Source organism: Sphaerodactylus townsendi, linkage group LG01 (genome assembly GCF_021028975.2).
Source record: "Sphaerodactylus townsendi isolate TG3544 linkage group LG01, MPM_Stown_v2.3, whole genome shotgun sequence".
NCBI lineage: Eukaryota > Metazoa > Chordata > Lepidosauria > Squamata > Sphaerodactylidae > Sphaerodactylus > Sphaerodactylus townsendi.
Window position 1 is genome coordinate 186,103,069 of NC_059425.1, and position 23,894 is coordinate 186,126,962.

A 23,894-nucleotide genomic window follows, 5' to 3' on the forward strand; every position below is an offset into this window, starting at 1 on the left:
ATCCTTTCTAATGCTGATATTATGGGAATGCGAGAGCGGGGGGGGATTATGGGTTGAACTGTACTGTAACTTACAGGTATATACCGAGGCCAGAGAGCCAAACTTTAGTTTCGGCTATCTGAACCTTAGACTGACGCGATTCCAATAAAGCTCTTGAAACCTTCTTGAGTCTTGCTTGATGACCGGAGTAACAGACCCTTGTCAAACCCAGTCTTCCCCCAGGCTCTGCCCCTGACCTCCTGGTTCTTGACCGTCCCAGGACAAGCCAGGCAGTCGGACAGAAGCACGGATCAAGAAAGCGGATGGTTCCCAGCTGTGATGCACTGTTCTTCAGTGGCAAAGCCGTATCTGCCTGCCAGCTGCCAGTGAAGATATTTGTATCGCCCTTAACCAGAGGTGGGATCCAGCAGGTTCTCACCAGTTCCCGAGAGTGGGTTACTAATTATTTGCGTGTGCCGAGAGGGGGTTACTAATTGGGTCCGCTTTTCCGTCTCCACGCCCTCGCCTCCCCGAGAGGCATCCTGCCTTTGAACGTGAAGGTTCCATATAGCAATTGCGACTGATAATGTTACTCCCTGAACTGGGTTAATCCCTTTCAGGTACTGCAATTCATTGATTCTCAGCCTTTCGTACCTTTTATCTCACCAGTCTCTATCAAAGAACCTGTGTGTTTCACCATTGCTGTGCTCAGATTTGTGAGTTGGGGCATTTTCTATAATGTGATGATGATTTAGAAATGACCTGGTGCAAAAAAAAAATTGGGGGGTCGTGGTGGGGTGGCTGCCCATGAGGGGGGCATCCAACTCAGGTTTTGCCCAGGGCTCAGCTTTGCCTAGGTACGCCTCTGCCCCCTTTGCTGAGAGGGGGGGGGCTGGCGAGGGAATCTGTTACTAAAATTTTTGGATCCCACCACTGCCCTTAACATCTCGACCCGAAAACATTCATCGTGATGTGCAGACCCACGCACCTGCACCTCTGGCCCACTGACCCATGAGCTAGGTTTTGTTTGTTTTCTTTTAGCAAAAGCCAAGAAGTTGAAGACCGCTGTGAATATTGTTCTTTGCAGCTGGGAAACTGCATTCGGCAGCATTCTTTTCCTGCGTTGCTTTGGCAGGGGTGAGATCCTCACGATGCTGGATGCCTGTTGAAGCACTGGGTATCTCGCTCAATGAATGTGGAAATACAGGGCTGAGTCTGAGACAAAGAGCTATTTCCAGGTACAATGCAAAGTGCTGGGGTGTACCGTCTGGCCCTAAAATGCCTGGGGGGTAGGGGTGCACGAAGGACGATTCTGCTCCTTCTAGGGTTGGCAGGTTCCTCTTGGCATCTGGCAGAGGAACTTGCAGGTGGCAGAGGAAGACCTCGCTGGCAGCCCAGCAACATCACTTGTGATGCGTCATTGTCGATTTCTGGGTCGTTCCAGAAGTGATGTCATCACATCGCTGGCAATGTGGGACACTCTAGTGTTTTGGGCAGATATTCTTAAGATCTTTTCACCAGGAGGTTCCTATGTTCCAGCAGCCCTGAAACTGTTTAAAGTAAAAACAATGCCACAACTAATCTATGGATCCTTTCTAGGATCTTCCTCCTCCTCATTCGCTCCATTAGAAAGAGTGCAATCCAAGTTTTTAAGATCATTAGTTCAGGTTCCAAAAAATGTTTCCAACTCATGGATTAGGCTTGAAACCGGGATGTTAAAAGTTGAAGCCCTAATCAGCCTATCATCAATCAAAAAATGGCTTGGCTGCATTCATAACCCACAAGGCCTTCTCCCATTGGTCCTTCAGGATAATTTTCAGTCCAGCTGGCATAAGAAAGTCCAAACCACCATAGAACAGATGGGACTCTCCATATAAGCTCTAATAGCCATGGGAGCTGATAGGGCCCACATACAGGTCAAGCAGAGAATTTTTGATTTTGAGAGACAAACAGATCTCCTAAAGACACCTAAGTACATTGCACCGGAACACCTAAGATGGCAAGTAACTACAGCACCATATCTGTTTTTCCTTGAAAACAGTAACACAAGAAGAGCTTTATTTATTTTATTTATTTATAATTCGGTTTATATACCGCCCCTCCCCCGAAGGGACTTTCTCATTGGCCAGATGTAATTCTCTTCCCTCCTTGCTATTAGAGGGGAAATACAAGAAAATCCCTTATGAAAAGAGGCTCTGCCCCTGCCCTCTAGGCGAAATAGACACATTAGAACACATGTTGTTTAGATGTCCCACTTTTGAAAAGCCCCGAAAGGAAATCCTCAGCCCAACCATGATAGGTCTAATAGGCCTAAACTACAAAGATGTACTGGCCTACATATTGACAGGTAGGGACCAGAAAATTACACGGGCAACGGCCCGTTTTTGTTCTTTAATCTGCAAACACAATAAGAGACAACTGCCGGCTGAATAGTTAAGGGAGGGAAAGACTGAAATGATCTTTTCACCATAGAGTTTTTGACTAAATGCCAGAGCATCCTGCATTGCTGATGACATGATGATATCATCAACATGATGACAAACAAAATGAATTTCAACAGAGAAAAATGTAAGATACTACACTTAGGCAGGGAAAAAAATGAAATGCACAGATATAGGATGAGTGACCCAGATAAGCCTCCACAGCTCAGGCAGCAGAGCAGGGAATCAAACCCGATTCCTCCAGATTAGGGTACACCTGGTCTTAACCACTATGCCACGCTGGCGCTCTCTACAGAAATAAAATGATTAAATAAAAGCTGATTGTAAAGAAAGCCAACTTGTCTGTTGGGGAAAGGGGGGGCCAAACTAGTCTCATTTCTCATTTACTAATAGGCAGAGTGGTGTAGTGGTTAGAGTGTGACACTGCCATGATTCCAAGTTTCACTCTGCCAATAATCTCACTCGGTGACTTTAGAGTTCCTCACAAGGTTGTTGTAAAGGTAAAAATGGAAGAGAGGGGAACTGTGGGATTCGTCAGGTGAACTTGGGCCCGTCTTTGTGCTTCGCTTACCTCACTGGGTGGTTGGGAAGATAATAGTGACGCAGGGAAATCCACATAACGCAATTCAGGCTACTTGAAAGACGAGTGAGATGAAAAATACACTAAACGTCAATAAGACACCAGGTAGAGTTATGAAGTGGTGATTTTTTTTTTTAACCAGATGTTTTCTCTTCCCTCTCGGAGCTTCCTCAAATGATCAGAACAAAGACTTGGTTGGTGAGTCGTACAACCACCCCCACCCCATGCTCTCTGTCACTTGCAAATTGGAGGAGAGTCTTAAAGGAAATGCCTTTCTCTCTTCCCCCTTGTCTACATGTCAGCACTGTTGCTTTCCAGAATACGGATAGTCTGCTTTCTTCTGATTTCTCTGGTAAAGCAATTATGAGAGGCAGACAAGAGCGGAAGGGATCACAGCTGCAGAAGACAGCAGAGAAGAGGACTATGGAAGGAAATCCCCCCCCCCCCCAAGGATCACAGCCGCCCACAATGCATTGGAACAAAACTTGCCGAGGATGTTCAGACTGGCGGAGGAAGAAAATGGGGACAAGAATTGCAGAATAGAAATGACTGCATCTGCTGTCAGTGCCCGACATGGGTGTGTAAACTGGGCGGCCTTCCCTGCTTCCACCGTTATCTTTATCTTTATTAACCTTTAATAGGCATAGATGGATCAGGATTTACACAGACACATTCTGCAGTCTCAAGTATAGTTCAGTAGCAAGGAAATAGTCCACATAACTTGACGGTTGACTTCGAGGGATTCAAATCACTTCAGATTTTTTTTAAAAAAGAAATAGCCAGAGCAAATGACAGTAAATACCCCTACACATCAATGTAAAAATACAATCTAATAGAAAATTGCAATAAAAATAGATCTGTTTAGCAAGTTAAAAGCAAAATAATACAGCAATAGGTATCCTGCCATGCCAAACATTAGACAGATTGGAGAAGATACCTATCTTTTATAAGAAGTTCTACGTTTGTTTTAAGTATCATATTTGATATTTAAAAGTTTGATTCTGTGCCAAATAAAAATGAACCACTGCTTCCACTCCATTTTCCAACAATGTTTGGGTAAAGAGACTATGCTTGAGATGGGAGACGTTATATATTGCAGGTCTGGGGTGTTGTTTATTGCTCGCCATTTGAGGATTTTAAGCTTAGGTTTGAGGATCAGTTTTTATTGTAAAGTTTTTTACTGTATTAAAGTATTAACCTGTGTGTAAGCCGCCTCGAGGCTGACTTTGGTTTGGAAAGGCGGAGTGAAAATATAAACAAATAAATCTTTGCTGCACGGCGTTACTAACCTCCAGGTGGGCCCACCATATTTACAATGCTTGCAGCAAACATACAACCAAATGCAACTGCATAAATATTGGCTGGAAGCCAAAGGACTGTTTAACTTAGAAAACTTTAAATACATGTAATGCTATTTACAAAAAGAGAATGTCTCACTTACAGTTCCGAGCAAGTTTGAACTGTTCACTTTAAACCTGAGAATCTTGCAGCGCTTGTATGGTTGTGCTGCTGGTAGTGTAATATTCAGATTTGTGTGTATATTGGAGACTGACGCATTCTCTGTCAAGTGATTTGGGGACAAACATTCGTGTTGCGATGTATATTGCAGACTGAGGGAAGCGTCATACACCTTATTTGGAACTGTAAAGGAGAAATTCTCTAATTGTACATAGCATGAAATGCATTTAAAGTTTTCTAAGTTAAACTGTCCTTTGAGTACCAGCCAATATTTGTGCAATTGCATTTGGTTGTAACCTCCAGGTGGGGCCTAGAGATCTCCCATAATTACAACTCATTGTTACTGCGCTGCCTGGTAACTTTTAAGATTCTCAGACCAACCAGCTCTTGGCAGCACAGGGGAACAGAAACGGGACCCGACACAGCGAGTATAGTGAAATAAAAGAGTTTTGTAAACTAGTTTTGTAAAGCCTAGCAGCTTTACAACATCTTAAATACACTTTCTCCCGCCGGGAGTCCGGGAGAATACAGGACAGCCTACAACCATTCATTCACAAAGCACATGACAACCAATCATACATCTACAGGTACATAGGAACCAATTAGAATCCAGTGGGCAGTCCCTTCTTGAATTTCGCGGCAAAGGCAGGGCGAGGCGATGACGTAGGCACTGGCGGGAAGAACACAAAAGAGTCCTTTGGGTGCTTGGGGTCAGGAAACGAAACTTAACGATGATGGCACCCTTATCTGCCTGCTGGTGGGATTGGGCAGATTGAGGCGGTTCTTCCGGGGTCCTTTTCTCAGCGTACATTCAGGGTTTTTACCAATGAAAGGGACATGCCCAGGTGGACCAGGGGTGGATTCCTGCCTTGAGCCGAGGAGGTTCCATGCAGACGCAAATACAAAAGACAGCTATAATTCCTATTTTCTATCTAATACAGCTCGTTCCTACCTAACTTATACAGAAATACAGCATTGTTCCATCTTTATTCAAAATAAGACCAGAAGTGGAATAAAATCACTTCTGGCTCTGCTATCATCATCTCCAGACTACAGAGAACAATTCGTCTAGAAAATGGCTGCTTGCGATGGTGGACTCAATGGGGTTATATGTTTCTGAGGTTCTTCCTCACCCTCCATAGACTCCACCCCCCTCCCCCCAACGCCAAATCTCCAGGAATTTCCAAAGCCTACTCTTTATCTCCTCACCCACATTTGGCTATTGAGGGAATGGACAAAACAAAATTTCTTTTTAGTAGATGTCTGCCTCCCTCTATTGGTGTTCTTCACTAGTAGGCAGAGGTGAAATCCAGCAGGTTCTCACGGGTTCCCGAGAGAAGGTTACTAATAATTTGTGTGTGCCGAGAGGGGGTTACTAATTGGTGATTTTGCCACGTGATTTTTGCCTTAGTTACGCCCCTCCTCTCAGCAGTAGCACGCAGAACTTGAAGCAGTCTAGCAGGAGGTGCACCAGCATGCGTGGCAGCCTGTGCCTGCGTGCATTCGTTTCCCGCCCAAGGACCAGCGCAGCGGCTGCGTCCTTGCCACAGCCCCGCCCAGGAATGCCCTGCCCCTGGAATGCCCGGCCACACCCCCGTCGTGCCCCGCTCAGCCCCACTGGCGCTACACCACAGTTTGAATCCCACCACCATGGGAACCTGTTACTAAAATTTTTGGATCCCACCACTGCTAGTAGGTGAGGACTTTGTTTTGTCTGCCACAACTCCAATGACAGTTACTGGCCCTCTTAGTATTCTTTATGAGTTTTCAACTGAATTATTGTATCAAATTAAATTACTCAATTTTTAATTTTTTTAATGCTCACTGCTTTTAAAAAAAATAATGTTTATTTTACCAACAAAAAAAGTACAGAAAGGAAGAAATTTTTTTTTTAAAAATAAACAAATGGCAACACTAATAGTAACGTTTTGAAAATTACATCAGAATTAAAAATCAAGTGGATCTGCATTTATAACCTTGTAAACTTCGTAGTCATATTGTCAAAGATGAACTAACACTAACTAGCATACTGACTAGGAACAACCTTAGTCATTAATCATTTAAACAATCTAATTAATTTCTGCTACATTCTTGATTATATTTGGAAAAAGAATTAATAAATACATATAATTTCGTGCATATAAAAGAAGTATTAAGACAATCCAAGAAGTCCTTACTCTATTCAGATTATTAAAATTTCTCTCTCTCTCTCTCTCTCTCCAATCTCGATATGTAGATATATAGATATAATGTGTGTGTGTGTGTACTTAAAATCTACAAAAGAAAAATGTACAGTATATGTGATATTCTTAAGTACATAAACTGTAACATAAATGATCATACATATGCCTAAGTAGATCTTTCATTAGAAATATAAATAGGTAAAGATAACACCTAAAGTACATTTATGTTCGCTGTCTTGTGGGCTGTGTCCAGGTGGAAAGGTGGCACAAAAATGTTCAAAATAAGTAAACAGCATAAAGTCTAGGGCAGTGGTGGCAAACCTATGGCATGGGTGCCAGAAGTGGCCCTCAGAGCCCTCTCTGTGGGCACGCACAAACAGAGGTCGTCATGTGGGGGAAAATCACACACACACACACCCCGAAACACACACATCTAGGCTGGCCTGGGCTTCTGGGCTCGATTATTAGCATTAAACCTAAGACCTAGTTTTGGGGAAGCAGTGTAGGTAACCCTTTTAAGCTGTTAAACCCTGCTGATTTTCATGTGAAGAATTAAAGCGCGATCCTTTACCTGGGAGTAAGCTCGGTTGCTGGCAATGGGGCTTGTCTCTGAGTAAACCCTCCTAGGGTCGTGATTCACCCATTCGAAGAATTGCACGGTTGCTTCAAAGCAAAGCCACCAACTACCACCAAGCTTACTCCCGAGTAATGCCCGTCTCGGAGCCAACCGGTTTTTCTAAACTAAAACCTCAGTATTCAGGTCAAATTGCCGTGTTGGCACTATGCGATAAATAAGTGGGTTTTGGGTTGCAGTTTGGGCACTCGGTCTTGAAAAGGTTCGCTATCACTGGTCTAGGGTTGCTAGCCTCCAGATGATGCTTGGAAATTTCTCAAAATTACAGTTGATTTCCAGGCAACCAACATCAGTTCCTTTAGAGAAAATGGCGGCTTTGGAGGGCGGACTCTACGGCATTATGCCTGAGAGTCCCTCCCCAAACCCTCTTCCTTAGGCTCCTCCTCAAAAATCTCGACCTGGAGTTGGCAATACTACAAGAACTTTGAATCAAACCCACAAGTTCTGAAACAGTCTGTTTATGTTTGTAACAATACGGCTGCTGGCTTAGAAAGCGCCCTATGCATGTGTTTATACATAGCACGCAAAGCCAGAATGCTTGGGGGACGCTTTTAGATCAAGTTTCGCCCTGATTATATTTCTTTATTCCTTTCTAAAATGGGTAAATGTTAGCTCGAACGTCAATAAATGTCGAGAGAGGTCCCCCTGCCCATCTGAAGTGGGTTTTTCCCCCCTGAGGTTTTCTTTGTTTATTCTTTCAACCTCAAGTCCTCTGTCCTTCCCTGGGGGGAATTGCCTGTGATCGATCAAGCAGGAATCATCCACTTCTGCTCCAGAAGCTGACATAAAGGTTTCCTCTCTCTGCTTCCAGTCAGGGGAGGAAGTGTTCTTGAATGGGGATTGTCAAACAATATGGCCATGCATTGTTTCATAGCTTTGGGAATCGCCTTCGGTTCAGATCTCTAAATCAGTTGCTGCTGGAGGAAGACACAGCAGCGACGAGATCTGTCCCACTCTTCCAGCAACAATTCTCATTCCAGATGTTTAGCCGTTCCAACATATGGGCCTTCCATTCTGACTGTATCCCAGTTGCTAGGAGTAGAAATACACTCGCATCATAGAGATAAAGAGAAAGCAATGACAAGAAGGAGGAGAAGGAGGAGGAGGAGGAGGAGAAGGAAGAGGAGGAGGAGAAGGAGGAAGAAGAGAAGAAGGAGGAGAAGAAGAAAAAAGAAGAAGAAGAAAAGAAGAAGAGGAGGAGTTTGGATTTATATCCCCCCTTTCTCTCCTGTAGGAGACTCAAAGGGGCTTAAGAACATAAGAACATAAGAAAAAGCCAGCTGGATCAGACCAGAGTCCATCTAGTCCTACTCTCTACTACTCACAGTGGCCCACCAGGTGCCTTTGGGAGCTCACATGCAGGATGTGAAAGCAATGGCCTTCTGCGGCTGTTGCTCCCAATCACCTGGTCTGTTAAGGCATTTGCAATCTCAGATCAAAGAGGATCAAGATTGGTAGCCATAAATCGACTTCTCCATAAATCTGTCCAAGCCCGTTTTAAAGCTATCCAGGTTAGTGGCCATCACCACCTCCTGTAGTTTACAATCTCCCTGCCCTTCCCCCCTCACAACAAACACCCTGTGAGGTAGGTGGGGCTGAGAGAGCTCCGAGAAGCTGTGACTAGCCCAAGGTCACCCAGCTGGCGTGTGTGGGAGTGTACAGGCTAATCTGAATTCCCCAGATAAGCCTCCACAGCTCAGACGGCAGAGCTGGGAATCAAACCCGGTTCCTCCAGATTAGATACACGAGCTCATAACCTCCTATGCCACTGCTGCAATGAGAGAAAGAGAAAGCAAGGAGGAGGAGGAGTTTGGATTTATACCCCGCTTTTCTCAATGGTAAGGAGTCTCAAAGCGGCTTACAAAATCCTTCCCTTCATCTCCTCACAACTCTGTGAGGTAGGTGGGCTTGAGAGGGTTCTGAGAGAACCATGATTCGACCGAGGTCACCCAGCAGGCTTCATGCTGAGGAGTGGGTAAATCAACCCAATTCTCCAGCTTAGAGTCTGCCACTCGTGCAGAGGAGTGGGGAATCGAACCCGGTTGACCAGAGGAGAGTCTGCCTCTCTTAGCCACGACACCATACTGGCTCTCAATTGCGAGAAGTGGTCCGGGAAGGCAGAGAATTTGGATCCCTTTGCTAACAGCCAGTCACGTAGTTGCAATGGGGTGATGGGGGGGATCTCCGCACCCTGGGCGTGCGCCATTGGGGTCATGTGGGTGTGGAAAATCACCCCACACCCCTACCCTGCCCCCTTGCCACATCCCCCCCGCCCCTCCACTTACCTTCGTTCAGGCGGCTGCAAAAAACAGCTGGTTGAAAAAGCAACCTTGTGGGAACTACACTTCCCAAGAGGCCTTGCAAGCCCCCCCCCCCCCCGAGGCCTCTGCAGGAGTTGGGGCTCGCAAGGTCTTCTGGGCAGTGTGGTTCTCCCCAGGCTGCTTTTTCAGCTGGCTGCTCTTTCCTGGAGGGAAACAAGGGGGTGGGGTGCTGTGGGGAGGGGGCATGGAGGGGGTGGGGCCAGGTGCCATTTTGCCCCAGATGCCATTTCCCCCCTATGCCACTGCTAACAGCATTTGGACTCCCCCCACCCACCCAAGAGTATAACCCCCCGAATCTTAATAAAGCTCATTTTTAACAATCAAGTGTGAACAGAAATATAGCTTGTAGCCCGGTTTGTCCCCTTGTGCAATTGACAAACTCTAAATAAGCGAAAGGGCATGTTACAAATTTGGGTTGTCTCTCTGCAGCTTTTCATGTGGGTCATGCGGATGACCAACTGACGGGCTGTCAGCACATCCAAATTTGTTACAGGCTTGGTTTGGGTAAACAAGAGAGCCCTGGCACAAAATTACATTAGCTCCAGAGTGCTCTTCCATACGTTCGCTAGCATTAAATTTAAGCAAATTAAACGAAGAAAGAAAAAAGGCCACTGGAAGAGAGAGTGCTTTAGAATTATTTTGATTTTATCCTAATTACAGATAAATTGTAAAAAAAATCATTTCACATGATCGAGTGGGTTTTTAAAAAGAAAACCCCTTCCACCGTCCATTCCTATATACTTCTTCATGACAGGCCTGCTGGGATAACTTCATAGCCAGTACAGTGTGGTATTATTTCTCTCTCTCTCTCTCTCTCTCTCTCTCTCTCTCTCTCTCTCTCTCTCTCTCTCTCTATCTCTCTCTCTCTCTCTCTCTCTATCTATCTATCTATCTATCTATCTATCTATCTATCTATCTATCTATCTATCTCAGTGATGGTGAACCTTTTTGAGACCGAGTGCCCAAATTGCAACCCAAAACCCACTTATTTATCACAAAGTGCCAACACGGCAATTTAACCTGAATACTGAGGTTTTAGTTTAGAAAAAACGGTTGGCTCCAAGGCATGTGTTACTCAGGAGTAAGCTTGGTGGTACTCAGTGGCTTTGCTTTGAAGCAACCGCGCAACTCTTCGAACATGTGAATCACGACTCTAGGAGGGTTTACTCAGAAGCAAGTCCCATCGCCAGCAACTGAGCTTACTCTCAGGTAAAGGATCACACTTTAGTTCTTCCCATAAAAATCAGTGGGGTTTAACAGTGCTTCCCCCCCCCACATGACGCACTCTGTGTGCCCAAAGAGAGGGCTCTGAGTGCCACCTCTGGCACCCGTGCCATAGGTTCGCCACTGCTGATCCATCCATCCATCCATCCATCCATCCATCCATCCATCCATCCATCCATCCATCCATCCATCCATCCATCCATCCATCCATCCATCCATCCATCCATCCATCCATCCATCCATCCATCCATCCATCCATCCATCTATTAGACTTGATAGACTGCCCAACCCCCGGAGGGCTCTGAGCGGTGTACAATAAACATAGAAAGCATTTACAATGTAAAACCATAAAATAATATACCAATAAAAACACTAAAATACATTATAGCAGCAGTTCATATATCAATCCAAATACTGATGGCGCTCTGACCAAAGGCCAGGAGGGTCAGCATTGCCCAAAAATAGATGGAATCAGTAACCAGGCAATGCTGGAGATGGCAAGTTATTGTGGGGGCTTCAGATAAAGACTTAGACATAAGAGGTCTGGACAGAGTTGCCAGCTCCCGGTTTGAACATTCAGAGACGTTTGGGGTGAAATCCAAGGAGGGTGGAGTTTGAGGATGGGAGAGACCTCAGCAGAGTCCGCCCTCCAAAGCAGCTATTTTTTTCAGGGGAACTGGTCTCTGTCATGTGGAGATCAGTTGTAATTCCTGGCGATCTCCAGGCCCCACCTGGAGGCTGGCAACTCTAACTGAACTCAAATCCCAGTAGCCCACAAAGCCTCGCGGAGTCACAAACTGCCAGCTAAACTTATTTTACAGCATTGCTGTACGGATGGAATGGAGAAAACCAAATACCTTGCATTCTTTTTTTTAAATGAGAATTTTTATTTTACACACCTAAATAGCACGTACATAGAAAGATAAAGAAAAGATCCCGATCTGGTCTCCCCTCCCCCTTATAATAATAATACTAAATGAAAAGGAAAAAACATATTAACACACATGATGGTTTCCAGCTACCTCACTAAGGATCCAAGCAGAGGTGGGATCCAACCAGTTCTCACCACTTCTCTAGAAGTGGTTACTAATTTTTTTCTGAGTGCCGAGAAGGGGTTACTAGAGCAACCTCCCTGCCCAATAGGGACTGGAGGTGCGTGTGTGCGGCGGCGCCACTGTTTGAATCCCACCACCATCGGAACCTGTTATTAAAATTTTTGGATCCCACCACTGGATCCAAGCATAAATCTAACTCTGTACTTATAATTAATATCGACTCCCCCCCCCCCACTTTTAGTCCTTATAAAGTTGTCTTGGTTTCTTGCCGAATAAAATTGCTGATATATTTCGCCATTGTGTAAAACATGTTACAGTATTAATTATTGGCCTATCCTTTGGGCCTGGGAACACCAGTAGATTCCCCTCCACCGAGCGGAGAGGGCAATATTGCGAGATATGATCCTGCAATAGTGAGGTAACTTCTTTTTTCTCAATACACATACGATGAATCTTAGTAGAAGAAATCGAGTTTGAAGCAGCTCGATTCCTTTTGATTCCACAGCCAGGTTTAGCCAAGATGGTGGTCCCAGGTTTCGCTCTAGGGCAGAAAGAAGCATCCTCCGACACTCCCTTCTCTTGAGGAAAACTTTAGGAGATTCGTGGTCGAGCTCAAGTCTATCTCCTTGATCTGGAGATGACAATCAGGCTTGAGAAGCCTCTCAAACCTGATAAACCCCCAGCTGGGTCTCTCTGCTTTCCCGGAAAGCTGCAGTTGCTTCAATCCCGCATTGGAAGTCCACCCCAAATCTTGCATTGAGATCAGTGGTGGGATCCAAAAATTTTAGTAACAGGTTCCCATGGTGGTGGGATTCAAACTGTGGTGTAGCGCCAATGGGGCTGGGCGGGGCACGATGGGGGCGTGGTCAGGCATTCTGGGGGCGGGGCATTCCTGGGCGAGGCTGTGGCAAGGACGCAGCTGCTGCGCCGGTCCTTGGGCGGGAAACGAATGCACGCAGGCGCAGGCTGCCACGCACGCCGGTGCACCTCCTGCTAGACTGCTTCAAGCTCTGCGTGCTACTGCTGAGAGGAGGGCGTAACTAAGGCAAAAAATCACGTGGCAAAATCACCAATTAGTAACCCCCTCTCGGCACACACAAATCATTAGTAACCTACTCTCGGGAACCTGTGAGAACCTGCTGGATCCCACCTCTGATTGAGATGCTCAGAGGAAAGGCAGGATAGCAAGGGAGCGGGTCTCGTGGAAAATTTCCACGAAGGGAAGGGATGAATCTTCGCCAGCTGCTTTTCATGCCACAGACTTCCCTTTCATGTGATTTCCGGAGTCAACATTTTACGCTGCTGTGGTTGAAATTCTGTTCTAGTGTCGGAAATCCCCTTCCACCATTAGGAGATCTAAGCCATGATGATAAACAATGCACTGAGAAGTCCCATACTGTGAGGATGAAGAAAAAAAGTCAGAATTGTGCCTCACACACAGAGGTGGGATCCAGCAGGTTCTCACCAGTTCCCGAGAGTGGGTTACTAATTATTTGTGTGTGCCGAGAGGGGGTTACTAATTGGGTCTGCTTTTCCATTAGAAATTCCATTAGGTCCAAAAATCATAAAGTCCTGTTGTCTCCTATGTGGCTGGTTAGCGAAGGTAGAAAACGGGATAATTCTCCCTGTTGGGCTGTTTTAAAAACATGTTTTAGAAATATGGTGAAGTTCTTTGTTGAAGGAAAGTATCCTTCTTTTGATTTCTAGAAACAAAATTAAGTATTTGAAAGTATTAAGTATTTGACAGGCAGTCAATTAGAGGAGAAGTAGTTGTTTCTGTTGGCAGTAGACGATAGGACTTGCTATAATGAGTTTAAATTATGGACAGAAAGATACCAGCTGGAAATTAGGAACTTTTTTTTTACAGGAAGAGTTTTTTACAGTAACAGAGAAATTATTAATGCCCCGCCCCCGGAATGCCCGGCCACGCCCCTGTCGTGCCCTGCCCAGCCCCATTGGCGCTACACCACTGTTTGAATCCCACCACCATGGGAACCTGTTACTAACATGTTTGGATCCCACCACTGCCTTCCACCATGATGAGATCTAAGCCATGATGATAAACAAATGCACTGAGAAGTCCAATACTATGAGGATGAAGAAAAAAAGTCAGAATTGTGCCTCATACACTCATTTTCTAACTATGCCTCAGGAACGTTATATCTTTCTCCACGATAGTTCCCTCCATTGGAGGGTCTGCAATATCATGTTATGAAGAATGTCAATCCCTGCTGTGACCCATGAGGACGTAAAAAATCAGTTTGTACTTCTCATCTTTGAGACAGGAACTTTTAACACACCAAATTTTGTGTCCAGTACCTGCAGACCAATTAAACTCCTTTCTACTGACTGGCCTAAAGGAAAATCTATAACTCAAATCCTTGGAGACTCTCCGACCAAAGGCCTTGAGGCCTTGCTGCTTTTTGTCTTCAGGATTTGTGAGAGACACAGCTGTAATTTTACTTTTGAAAACAGCCCCAGCTCAATCTAAAGATCTCAGCTAGAAGCCTGGGAGCTTACCTGTCGTACATGTTTTAAATACACTTCCTTTCTCGAATTTCAGAAGTCCTTTTTTATTTTTAGGGCAGACAGGACTTGAAGAGTTGCAGATGCTAAAACGATTGGAAAACTGGATGTTCACAGAACAAAAATTCCTAACAGAATATGCTTTGATATCATACAGGGGGACTGAGTGGACCCTGTGACTTAGATTGGGATCCCCAACTTTTTTGAGCCTGCATGCACCTTTGAAACTCTGACACAGGGTAGTGGGCACAGTCACAATATGGCTTCCACAGTTGGTGACAGCTAATCATAAAATGGCTGTTGCAGGGATGTCAGGGTGTGAGGTTTCGCATAATAGTAAAATTTGACATTTCAAGCAGAAGTTCAGCCTAACAGGATGCCTTTTGATGTGCACAGCCAATCAGAAGCCCTGCTGGGCAAATGACCCACTTAGCCCCTCTTACTTTCTAAAAGCAGTTGGTGGGCACCGTGATGCCTGCAGGTACCACACTGGGGACCCTGGCTTCAGTGGTGGGATCCAAAGATTTTAGTAACAGGTTCCCATGGTGGTGGGATTCAAACGGTGGCGTAGCACCAATGGGGCTGGGTGGGGCACGACGGGGGCGTGGCTGGGCATTCCGGGGGCGGGGCATTCCTGGGCGGGGCTGTGGCAAGGACGCAGCCGCTGCACCGGTCCTTGGGCGGGAAACGAATGCATGCCGGCGCAGGCTGCCACACACGCCGGTGCACCTCCTGCTAGACTGCTTCAAGTTCTGCGTGCTACTGCTGAGAGGAGGGGCGTAACTAAGGCAAAAATCACGTGGCAAAATCACCAATTAGTAACCCCCTCTCAGAACACACAAATAATTAGTAACCTACTCTTGGGAACCTGTGAGAACCTGCTGGATCCCACCTCTGTCTGGCTTAGAGCCCAAGAAGCAAGAACTAAATGATACTTGCAGATGTGTTTTTTCCCTACCTTCTCCCATGAGATGGCAGAGAAACGGATGCTGAGCCTGGATGGCCAAAAAGCTATTGGTATGTGGGACGGCAACAAATTGTCAAACAGCGCTTTTGTGACAATAGATGTTCTTATGCCAGTAAAACAGCTATTGATGGAAGAAAAGGAGAAGGGGGCTATTTATTATTTGCTTCATTCGTTGCGTGCCTTTCTCGTTGTGATTACAGAATTATAAAAAAAACTAATATAACAAAGACCAGTATAATATAGACAATAAACAAAGCAATAAAACTGAATAACACAACTACAGGAGCAGCAGTAGTGTAGTGGCTAACAGAAGTGGCTAAGAGCAGGTGCACTCTGGTCTGGAGATACCGGGTTTGATTCCCAGCTCTGCTGCTTAAGTTGTGGAGGCTTATATGGGGAACTAGATTAGCCTGTGCACTCCCACACATGCCAGCTGGGTGACCTTGGGCTAGTCACAGCTTCTCGGAGCTCTCTCAGCCCCACAGGGTGTTTGTTGTGAGGGGGGATGGGCAAGGAGATTGTAAGCCCCTTTGAGTCTCCTACAGGAGAGAAAGGGGGGATATAAATCCAAACTCTTCTTCTTCTTCTACAGAATAAAAATAGTGTAATATTTCCCACAGCCTGACTCGGATGGCCCAGGCTAGCCTGATCTTGTCAGATCTCAGAAGCTAAGCAGGGCTGATCCTGGTAGGTACTTGGACGAGAGACAAAGGAAATCCAGGGTCACTACCCAGAGACACACATACGCTGTTTGCAGGGCTGCATCGGCATGATTAATGCCAATGCCAGCCCTGGGGCCATTTCCACGAACGGCCCCACAGGCTGCGCAGCTGGCGGAGCAAGCTCCGCACAGCTGCATAGCCCCCCAAACGCCTTCCTACCTTGTCCGGGCTTTTGGCACTCTGAGGAGGCCAGGGGACACGTCCCCATGGCCAGCGCGATGGCTGCAGCGACGGAGGCCAGGGGGCGTGTCCCCTGGCCTCCTCAGAGTGCCCAAAGCCCGGAAAAGGTAGGAAGGCGTTTGGGGCCGGCGCAGGGAATACACTGGCTTCCACCCGCTGCTGTTTGCTCGGCAATGGGTGGAAGCCGGCGTATTCTGAAAACCTCGCTCCCTGAGTGAGGTTGGAAAACATTGTTTGGGGAGGGAAACAACGGCGCTGCATCGTATTCGCAGCACCGCCTGTGTGAAGCGTCCCCCCCCCATGACGTTTTACTGGGCCGGAATCGGTGGTTCCGGCCCGTGCAGAAAGGGCCATAGAAAAGCACCTCTTGCCCTGACCTGGATGGCCCAGGCTGACTTGATTTTGTCATTGTAAAGTTGCTGCTTAGCCTTGGACGGTTTTCGTCTGACAAGGTTGGCGGGACGCCCAGATTGGGGAGTGTTTCTAGTATCTGTAGTTTCTAGTGTCTGTATCTTCTGTTTCTTTTGCCTGTCTGTGTGAAACTGTTTCAATGTGGTTTTCGGATGGGAACTACAGGTGTTTATCTAACTTTGGCGGGAACTGGTGGGGTGCCCGTAAAGGAGGCTGTACGAACGTTGGGAGGTCAGTTCCCGCATTGCTTGTGATCGACTTAGAATGCCAGCTCAATAAAGAACTTGAAAAGTTACTTTTGGCCTGGACTTTACTGGTTCCTTACAGTCATATCTCAGAGGTTAAGCCAAGTACCTGAATGGGAGACCACCAAGAATATCAAAGTCATTATGCAGAGGAAAGCAAAGCAGCTCTGTCATGTCTCTTGCCTTGAAAGCCCTACTGGGTTGCCATACATCAGCTGTGACTTCACAGCACTTCACGCACACACGCGTGCACACACACACACGCTCTATCCAGTTAACCAGTTTTTACCGAGACCCATGAAATAAAACAAGTCAGTACAACCACTAAACAACCCTGCGTGAAGGGGGAGGGGAACAGTCTCCAATTTTTACAAGCATTTAAAACCTCCAGCCTTTTCCCTTTGCAAAAAGTGCCGTTCTCCCCCATTGTGTTTTACCATAACCCTTGATAAACATGTCCGTCTGAACATGTTCTGTAGAATGATAAAAGTGTGGGAGTTTTCCTCCCCTTCTCACGCAGACCATCTCACCAGATAGAAGTTGTGTCAGAGTACACTCATACATGGGCCGCTGTTCTTAACTCTCATAAAAACAGTCTTTGTGCTGGGGTAGCCGTGAGGTTCCCACAGTCTTCACTGTCAGTCAGCAGGAGGTCTCCGGGAATGGAGAATGGAGGAAGGTAGGAATTAACTGTGTTGTGAATGTTTTGGTACAGGCAGACAAGCATGTCCAGTCGCACCCCAATGGCCAAATTCTACTCTAAACTGACATCAGCAGCTGCAAGTTGGCCAAGGCCATATTTACCTAGGGCCAGGGCCTGAGGTTTTCAGTTATATGTTGGGCCCCCTCCGGCACTTCAATCTTTCACCCAACAGCTGACAGTCTGGCCCTGATACAGTAGGTACTATGCCGCAGTACGGAACCCTCCTGGAGAATTTCACTCACAGTTTTACTCACTCCCATGTGATCAATGTCATGACTAGACTCAGAGGTGGGATCCAGCAGGTTCTCACAGGTTCCTGAGAGTAGGTTACTAATTATTTGTGTGTGCCGAGAGGGGGTTACTAATTGGTGATTTTACCATGTGATTTTTGCCTTAGTGACGCCCCTCCTCTCAGCAGTAGCGCACAGAACTTGAAGCAGTCTAGAAGGAGGTGCACCGGCGTGCGTGGCAGCCTGCTCCTGCGTGCATTCGTTTCCCGCCCAAGGACCGGCGCAGCGACTGCGTCCTTGCCACAGCCCCGCCCATGAATGCCCCGCCCCCGGAATGCCCAGCCACGCCCCCGTCATGCCCCACCCTGCCCCATTGGCGCTACGCCACAGTTTGAATCCCACCACCATGGGAACCTGTTACTAAACTTTTTGGATCCCACCACTGACTAGACTGTATTGCTTATGAAGGTGTAGTAAGGGAGGAGGTGGCCTGATGTCACAACTCAGATGCTAGCGCACTATTGGCCCACTGTTTCCCTCTCTCCATTGACTCAAAACAAACCTCAGCGGACTACAAGTATTCCTTGCAACTCGCTCGCACACTCGCTCAGTCAACCCCTTTCAGAAAGGCCACGGCCTTAGGGCGCTGGTACCAGTGATCAGCCAAATCAACCTTGGCACTCAACAGGGTGACAGATGTTGCCACCAGATCGCCCTCATATCTACTATAGCAAACATTCACCTCCTGGCTTATCTTCTGCACACAAGAAATGTATGGTAATTTTTGTAGCACTATCTAACGACGTACAAAGGTCATCAAGGACTTGAGCCTTCTTATGGTGTGATCAGAGGTGGGATCCAGCAGGTTCTCACAGGTTCCCGAGAGTAGGTTACTAATTATTTGTGTGTGCCGAGAGGGGGTTACTAATGGGTGATTTTGCCATGTGATTTTTGCCTTAGTTACACCCCTCCTCTCAGCAGTAGCGCGCAGAACTTGAAGCAGTCTAGCAGGAGGTGCACAGGTGTGCGTGACAGCCTGCGCCTGCATACATTTGTTTCCCGCCCGAGGACCGGTGCAGTGGCTGCATCCTTGTCACAGCCCCGCCCCCGGAATGCCCCGCCATGCCCCCGTCGTGCCCCGCCCAGCCCCATTGGCGCTACGCTACAGTTTGAATCCCACCACCATGGGAACCTGTTACTAAAATTTTTGGATCCCACCACTGGGTGTGATCCTAAACATGGCAATCCTAACTCTACTTAGGATCACGCTGTCTTATTGTTGGGGGATCAGGAGGCAGGCTCCCCTTGGCTAGGGCTGTCCATATTTGTAAGAAATGGGTGTGAAAAATCATCCTGCTTTGGAGCATTTCGACCCATAGGGTGACGAGCCAAGTAGTTCCACCAGCCCAGATAATCCCTCTACGGACTGCATTTTCACAATCTTTCCCACTGTTCAGTTTCCTCGCTTTGTACGAGTCCAGCAAATTCATTTGAGGATTACAGTACAGAGCTTTGGCTGAAGCTCACCTTTATGTCTAAAGTGGATTAATAGAGGTTAGCTCCAAGTTAACCCTGCACAATGTTAGCCAAACATGGTATTAAGTTCTCTGCTAAAGACAATGTTTTTGTTTTTCGCCAGTCGTGATGCATTCTTAATAGACCTGTGAGCTAAACTGATTTTGAAGGGGATTAGGTTGCCGGTTTCCTAGCGGGAAGATTTGGCACACTGAGAACATGTGCAAACATTTTCAACCGAAGGCGGGTGTAGGTGTCAGATTCATTTCTGACAAGGAGACGTTCTCATCCGGTGACGTGCCAGGGATACCAATTGTTTTGTCATAGGTGAAGCCTGGCTCAATGGCAGAGCTTCTACCTGGCATGCAGAACTGGTTCAGTTAAAAGGACCAGGTGGTATGAAAGACCCCACCTGAGACCCTGGAAAGCCACTGCCATTCTGAGCAGGCAATACTCACCTTGGTTGAAGAAGAAGAAGAAGAAGAAGAAGAAGAAGAGGAAGAAGAAGAAGAAGAGGAAGAAGAAGAGGAAGAAGAAGAGGAAGAAGAAGAAGAAGAAGAAGAAGAAGAAGAAGAGGAAGAAGAAGAGGAAGAAGAAGAAGAGGAAGAAGAAGAAGAGGAAGAGGAGGAGGAGGAGGAGGAGTTTGGATTTATATCCCCCCTTTCTCCCCTGCAGGAGACTCAAAGGGGCTTACAACCTCCTTGCCCTTTCCCCCCTCACAACAAACACCCTGTGAGTTGGTGGGGCTGAGAGAGCTCCGAGAAGCTGTGACTAGCCCAAGGTCACCCAGCTGGCGTGTGTGGGAGTGTACAGGCTAATCTGAATTCCCCAGATAAGCCTCCACAGCTCAGGCGGCAGAGCTGGGAATCAAACCCGGTTCCTCCAGATTAGATACACGAGCTCTTAACCTCCTACGCCACTGCTGCTCCTTGACCAATTCAATATAAGGCAGCTTCATGTGCTCATGTTATGATCTCACAACGGTAGTTCCTCATTAAGGATGTTTCCATTTTGCTCATTCAGAACAACACATGAGCCGTTCCAACCAACAGGGGACCGGGGTGAAGATGCAGTTCTAAGGCATGCCCCCCCCCCCCAAGGTAAGTGGTTCTTCCTCCCATAGAAGGCCACTTAAGTTGGAAGATATCTCCTTGGCCTGGAAGAAGACTTTGGACAAGAGAGTGACTGGATCAATTCAGGATCTACTCCACCATATATCTTGGCAGGTCTCCCAAGTTCTTTGCTTTGGGAGATCACAAGGAGGGAAGATGTACAGTCCAAAAGTGGCTATCTCAAAACAGAACATAATGTGGCAATGCCAATGGATTACTTCAGATGTATGATAGATGTAGACCAAGGTGTCCAAGCATGGTATGGTTATTAGGCCAAAATATGTTTATGTTTTATTAATTTTACACTATTTCATTCAGTTGACCAAGTGCAGACTGGGGCAAGGCAAGATTTGGGACAATATAGAATATCCCTCTGGCAGAGAAAGATCTGAAAAATATGGGGAAAAGATATGATCAGAACAAGATTGTGGGAAACAATAGAAGAAGAGTCTGGATTTATACACTGCTTTTATCAACCATAAGGAGTCTCAAAGCAGTTTACAAAGCCCTTCCCTTCCTCTCCCCACAACAGACACCTTGTGAGGTATGTGGGGCTGAGAGCATTTGGAAAGAACTAGGACAAGCCCAAAGTCACCCAGCAGGCTTCTTGCATAGGAGTGGGGAATCAAACCCTGTTCTCCAGTAGACCTGCTCTTAACCTGGTGCAGGCTTCTTGCATAGGAGTGGGGAATCAAACCCGGTTCTCCAGTAGACCTGCTCTTAACCTGGTGCAGGCTTCTTGCATAGGAGTGGGGAATCAAACCCGGTTCTCCAGTAGACCTGCTCTTAGTCTGGTGCAGCAAAAAGTGGAGACCCACAAACACACACCCCACTGGCCCAGTGTCTCTATCTCAATTGTTGCTTTTGCTCCCTTTTCTCTCTTCTCTGTCCATGGTGCTGGAGTTGCTAGGCAACCACTAAATGCCATCTGAGATCTCAGTCAGCATATTGTGTTGGGGAAGGCTTAACCCCACCCCCATTCCCCCACCCCCAATTTTTGTCTGCCAACCCAAAATATCTTCTCTTGTCTGGCCCCATCATACAAGTTTTCTTTGTTGTTGTTGTTGTTGTTGTTGTTGCAATCCGGGAATCAAGTTTAGAATTAGATATGAAAAGTTCTACTAATCCCAGAGTCTCAGATACAACACAGAAATTGTTCAGAAAAGAGAATTTGAGACACTGAAATTGTTTATTTGATTTCCCATGGAAGACCCTTGCAAAAATTGAAAGTAACTAAGAGAACAATTCTAAATAGGTCTACTCACACTCTCACTCAGGTCCGTAAAGTGGTGCTTACCCCCAGAGTTTCCTCAACATCAGGCTACTGAAATCAAAAGACTGAAGAACTCTGCATTGAATTGCCTTGCGATTTGATCAGACTGAAATCGAAATGTGTTCAATTTCAGCAATAAGTCAGTCAATAAACAATAATGGTGAAAGAAAGACAATGAAAATAGAGGTCATTTAATTATGCCCTAAACCAGTGATGGCGAACCTTTCCGAGACTGAGTGCTCAAACTGTAACCCAAACCCCACTTATTTATCGCAGAATGCCGACACAGCAATTTAACCCAAATACTGAGGTTTTAGTTTAGAAAAAACGGTTGGCTCCGGGCCGTGTATTACTCAGGAGTAAGCTTGGTGGTAGTCGGTGGCTTTGCTTTGAAGCAATTGTACAACTCTTCCAACGGGTGAATCACGACTCTCAGAGGGTTTACTCAGAAGCAAGCCCCATTGCCAGCAACCGAGATTACTCCCAGGTAAAGGATTGCACTTTAGTTCTTCGCATGAAAATCCGTGGGGTTTAACAGCGCTTAACAGGGTTACCTATACTGCTTCCCCAAAACGAGGTCTTAAGTTTAATGCTAATAATCGAGCCCAGCGGCCCAGGACAGCCTAGATGTGGGGGGGCGACTCTGTGCGTGCCCACAGAGAGGACTCTGAGTGTCACCTCTGGCACCCGTGCCATAGGTTCGCCACCACTGCTCTAAACTGTAGTTGACTTGGTGGTAATGGTGGAAAGTATCAAGTCGCAGTCAACGTATAGTGACCCTGTAGGCCAGCAGTGCCCAACTCTGGCCCTCCAGATATGCATGGACTACAATTCCCATCAGTCCCTAACAGCATACAGGCAGGGGCTGATGGGAATCATAGTCCATGAACATCCGTAGGGCCAGAGTTGGACACCCCTGCTGTAGGGTTTTGAAAGCAAGAATTGAACAGTCCCTAACAGCATACAGGCAGGGGCTGATGGGAATCATAGTCCATGAACATCCGTAGGGCCAGAGTTGGACACCCCTGCTGTAGGGTTTTGAAAGCAAGAATTGAACAGGGCTGGCTTGTCTTTTCTCCACGGCAACCCTGGACTTCCTTCTGTCTGCGTCGCCATTAAAATATACTCCACAATGAATATGAGAACTGCATTCATTTTTATGCACTGCCTTTGTGAAAACCGTTATTTTGTGCGTTATTGAATATGGTACTTAGATTCAAGAGCATTTATAGTCCATTGAATGAATATATTTTTGGGGGTGCTGTGTGGTTTCCGGGCTGTATGGCCGTGTTCTAGCAGCATTCTCTCCGGACGTTTCGCCTGCATCTGTGGCTGGCATCTTCAGAGGATCTGATGGTAGGAATGGAAAGCAAGTGGAGTATATATATTGTGAGGTGATGGCATGTGAGTCACACTGGACCACTCTGACAACCACTACGTCAGAGAAGCCATTGAAATTCACAAGCACATGGACAATTTCAACAGGAAGGAAGAAACCATGAAAATGAACAGAATTTGGCTGCCAGTGTTGAAGAACTCTAGAATCAAGACAGTGACTGATCAGCTCCACACAAACACAGGACAACTATAGACTATAGCACTCAAAGGGAACAAAGACCAGGATGCTTCTATTCAGATCCATGCAACTATTGACCTTGCTAGCTTCATTGTTACTCCCATGCTACAGACTTCTCTGTGACTCACATGCCAGGCTACTCTATTCAGATGGCCTCACCTTTTCACCTCACAGTATACATACTCCACTTGCTCCACAGTGATTCCGGCCGTGAAAGCCTTCGACAATACAATATATTTTTTACTTTCGAATGGATGGAGAGGATAGCAAAGCTAGGTAGACCCTAGAACAAAGTTCTTGCTTGCTGAGTTCTGTGGCAGAGGAATGTGCAACCCTACTAACATCTTTTTCTGAGACAGACTACAGAAAGGTTTTAGATTAAAAGAACAGCTTCATCTTCTACCCTGAGGCCTCAGAAGTCTAAAAATGTTAGTGGGCAATGCAAATCACCGCATCCCTTTTACAAAGAAAAGGCCAAAGTGTCCAAGAGTCCTGCGCACGAGGTATCTCACGGATTCTAGATTGCAATCCCATGTTTTTTATCTTTAGAACTGTGGTA